This window comes from Pteronotus mesoamericanus, unplaced genomic scaffold (genome assembly GCF_021234165.1).
Source record: "Pteronotus mesoamericanus isolate MK-2021 breed Mesoamerican mustached bat unplaced genomic scaffold, CSHL_Meso_final contig_42, whole genome shotgun sequence".
NCBI classification, from domain to species: domain Eukaryota; kingdom Metazoa; phylum Chordata; class Mammalia; order Chiroptera; family Mormoopidae; genus Pteronotus; species Pteronotus mesoamericanus.
The window spans coordinates 11,782,896-11,787,661 of NW_026555157.1; the positions used below are offsets into that span (position 1 = coordinate 11,782,896).

The 4,766-nt window shown below is 37.1% G+C and overlaps 1 pseudogene; it reads right to left on the bottom strand.

The window, feature by feature from the left end:
- Positions 1-3,101: 3,101 nt before the first annotated feature.
- Positions 3,102-4,028, bottom strand: LOC129073593 (phospholipid scramblase 1-like; annotated as a pseudogene).
- Between the last annotated feature and the right edge of the window lie 738 nt (positions 4,029-4,766).

Consider the following 4,766-nt stretch of genomic DNA (forward strand, 5'->3'; position numbering starts at 1 on the left):
TCTTTCCATATTTTAACTATTAACATTACTATTATTTTTTCACTATCTGAAATTAATACTACATTAAATGTTTCTGGAATGTGAGGGCTTTGCTTATTGTGTTGGTTTTGGATACTGGGCAGGTAATTCAGATTTTTTACTTAGGGTTCATCTATCTTCAGGAGTGAAATTAAAAAATATGTATTACCAACTACTAGACAGCCTCTTAAATGTGATAGATAAAGATATAGTCTTTCCCAATTCCATGTATATAATATTCTTTGAAAACCAATTCTAATCTTATGAACGCCAGTGATCTGACACCAAGATTTGATATAGATCCAGCATTCATATTTTCATATTTTAATACATAATTTAACCTCACTGAATTCTGTAATAATTTTTATAGATATGTCAATACTCTCTAAAAGGCAATAAATGTCCTTTTGTGGGTCCTGGAGAATATTGCATTTTAAGACTGATTTTATTAGCTGCAGAAACATTTCAATAGGCAGAAGATAAATGCTGAACTTAAATATTTCATCTCATTAATTTAAATTATTTGTATTCAAATGAAAAGATATGTTCTCTTAAATCTAAACTGACCTAATCTAAAGTCTAACCTGTTGAGCTCTGGCTAGTGTGGCTCAGTGGACTGAGCACAGATGAACTGAAATTTTGCTGGTTTGCTTCCCTGTCAGGATACATGCCTGGGTCGTGGGCCTGGTGCCCAGTTGGGGGTGTGCGGGGAGCAACTGATTGATATTTCTCTTACACGTTTATGTTTCTCTCTCCCTCATTCTCCCTCCATTCTTATCTCTCTAAAATAAATAGATGGATGATAGATGATAGATGATAGGTAGATGATAGATGATAAATAGATGGTAGGTAGATAGATAGATAGATAGATGATCTATAGATAAAAAATTTTTAAAAAACAAAAATGTATAACCTATTGATACAGGTCCACTTATCTCCCTGTTTAGGACACAATGAAAGTAAGGACCTGTCCCTCCAGACTAAGGAAAGCATATCAGCTGAAACTTCCACTTTTTATTCTTAAACTATCCCAAGGCTTTAAACAGGAGAAACCATGACAAGAACACAGCAGTTACAAGAAAAGAGAGTTAATAGAAAAATAAGATGGATGAGCACAAAAGAACCTACACCTAGTTCAAAATCTTAAGACATTTTTCAGACTTAATTCCCGCAGGTTGAGGCAATGGAAAGCACTTTTTGGGGTCATGTTTCCCAGGCTTCATGATAATTTTAATGTCTGGGCATCAAGGGCTCCTCATGATCACAGTGGGCTCATTTAGAACATGTGATAAGCCACTAAAAAATATAGACATCAAACCAAATAGCCTTTTTAAACAAACTTTCACAACTGAAATGAAATGCTGATATCAAAACATGATTATAGGTATAATTACAACAAATTATTCTGTCTGAATAATAATGAAAGAGTTAAGGATATTAAAAACAAAAACACAGTGGTATAACTTCAGGCAGATATGAAAGATACCTGGGTGTTCCTAAGCAGCTTTTTTAATTCAAGTGTCAAATGGGCTCTATGTAGGGAAACCATTCCACATCCCATTGTATCAAGGGCAGAGCTACAAAACTAGAATAAATGTAGTCATACGTATTTTCATCTTGCTATACAATTTGCTGGAAGTTTCTTTATATTTCTTTTTTCTTTTTTTTTAATTTAATTCAACAGACATATGCTTAGCTCTGAGCTAAATACACTGATGGATACTGAGGATATAAAGATGGATAAACCGTAATTTCTACCTTCAAGGCATTTACTATGTAGCACTGTTTTAGGACATAAGACAATAGCTGCACTATTACAAATTGGGTAATGTCAGAAACATTTCAGCAAATGTTCATTTTATTATTTTTTTTGGTATACACACACATAATATAAGTCAATCCATACAGACATTATTTCACTTCATGCCCACCACAACTCCAGGTAGCGAGCATTATTGTTTTCATTCAGTAGGTGAACAAATACAGGCTTGAAGAGTCATGGGGCAAGTACAAAGAGCCAAGATTCTAGGCAAAGCTCCAGTATGACAGTAAACCACAGTGTCTGAGATTCAGATAATTATCTCAGGTTATTTTGCACATGGAAACAAGTCACCCTTCTGACACTGGAACTATTACACTTAGAGATATCTTAGGGCATAATGCAATTAAATAGCCTTCACCACTGGGATACATAAAAATATCATCTCTTCAAAACAATTATTTTATGCCCACACAGCACTTTGCCACCATCCACTATCAGCTAAAGAGGATACACCCATGGCTATCCCCTTCTTTCCTGGATTAACATATCCCCTTTACCTTTTACTATATTTCTTGCTCTCCTCCACAATGAAAGTTGTTTCCTTCCTTAGTAATGATTCACTTTTAACCATTTCTAATCTGGCTTTTATTCCTAGCACCACAATTCACTTGCTCTTGTCAAGAACCAGTGGACATTTCTGTGTCCTCAGCTTATTGGCTCCCAGATGCAGTCAGCAAAGCTGTTTATGTCTTTCTTGACTCACTCTCGATGCTCTCCTTCTGTGACATAGCTCTGCTCAGTCTCACTATATCCAAGCATCGTTTTCCATCTCTTTCAATGGCCTTGCCTAAATATTAATGACACATTTCTTAGTCCTGAGCCCTCTAACTTTCTCAGTCTGTACACTTCTGTGTAATCACAACAACATCCATGGCTTTATATGCTATCTTGATGATGATAACTACTAAATTTATATCTTGACTACAATTGTGTAGCTAGCGTTTCCACTTGGCTATTGAATTCCAATCTTAATTCCTACTAACTTCTTCCCTAAAACATGCTTCTCCCCTTCACATTCCCAATTCAGAAAATAACTTTATCTTTTGCAATAGCTAGATGAAAACCTAGGCAGCCATTCTTGAACCCTCACGTTTCCCACTTTTCTCAAATTCAACCCAGCAACAAATACCATCAATTATACCTTCAAAATAAAGCTTCAATTTTTCTTCTCTTCATCTCCATTCTCACTACTTTTGTCTGAAGCACCATATATATTACACATGCATTCTTTTATTTTTTTGAGGAGACTTTTGTTAATCTACTACCACACTCCCCCTGATCTCTGGTGTGTGCCTCCACTCCTTTCAAAAAACATGAAGTCAATGGGGAAATACATGACAAACATCACAGCTTTCACTTTCACATCAGGATCTAAAAGGAACAGGATCTCAAAGTTATTGGCATCTATAAATTACAAAGCCAGCCCACTGCTGGGAAATCTTGCCAACCACATTTTCTTCAAGATATTTAATCTCAAAATCAATATCTTCACAACAGCTGGACATAAGATATAGGCCAATAATTTTTAGTGCATCTTCTCTCCTCTATATTTGAACTGTGAATTTTGGCAGGCATGGGTACAACTTCTGAGTAATATAACCTACCGGCTCACCAGAAGGAGCACGGATTTCTACCTGCTGAAGGCAGCAAGGGCAACAACAGCTGGCACACCTTAGTGGTCTCTCCAAGTTATGACTTCTGGGCCATTTTACCAAGAACATTCTCAGTAAAAGACCTAGAAGCCCCACAGAAATTTCAAGTACAAAAATCACTATCCTCCAGTGCAAAATAAATCATCTGTGCAAGGATATTATTAATTTCATATTTGTTACTATTTTCAAAAGTTGTTAAGACTTCCAGAAGCTCAATTTACTGATGAATCAGTATCTGATCTACCTGACTTAAATATTTCAACCCTGGTGGACAATCTGCTGGAGTGTTGGTGCTGGGATCTATGATATTGCACTGACTGATTATACATGGGCTGGTGTTGAACCAAAAAGCCCACTGAATCAGCATGTGAAAAACAGGGCGGAGGGTTGGAATATCCAGCCTGGGTTTTGAGATAGGCAGCCTGGGGGCAAGGGTAGCCAGCATGTCTTAGAGGTCTTTGGATATTAAACAGGATGTCAGCTAGTAAATGTGTTCCTGGATAAGGATCATTTATTTGCAAATTTTGTTTTTTCATGATTTAAAGAGTTCTATAGCAGCAGCTGCTCTACGCCACACTGGGTGTTCATTCTGCTCCCCTGGTCCCTTGATGGCCCTGCATGGCTGGTTACACAACCTGCTCTGAAGTCACCAGGAAGAGGCCTCTCAGTGACCTAGGTGCTGAAACCTTGGCTTGGTTCCATTTCACGGGTCCTACTTACACAAATGGGCGTCCCTAGATGACCTCAGGAGTGCTCAGGGTCCAGATGACTGCTGAAGGGCAGGAGAGCTGCATATGAGCCCACATGGCTTCCTATCTGATCCTACAGCTCCACTTAAGACCAATCCCTCCCCACCAAAATATCCATTGATTAACTCAAAGAAAGATATTGACAATAACACCATCATCATAGGAGATTTTAACACCCCACTCTCAACAATAGAAAGATCTTCCAAAAAAAGAATCAACAAAGATATTGTGGCACTGAATGGTACTCTAGATCAAATGGACTTAATTGATATATATGTCAATTAATGTGTGTGTGTGTGTGTGTGTGAACTTTCACCCCAAAGAAGCAAAATGTACATTCTTCTCAAACGCACATGGAATATTTTCAAAGATAGGCCATGTGGTAGGTCACAAAACAAGCCTCAGCAAATTCAAGAAAATTGAAATCATATCAAGCATGTGCTCAGATCAAAATTTATTGAAACTAGAAACCAACTTCAAAGAAAAAGCTCAAAAATATTCAAATACAAGGAGACTGAATAATAT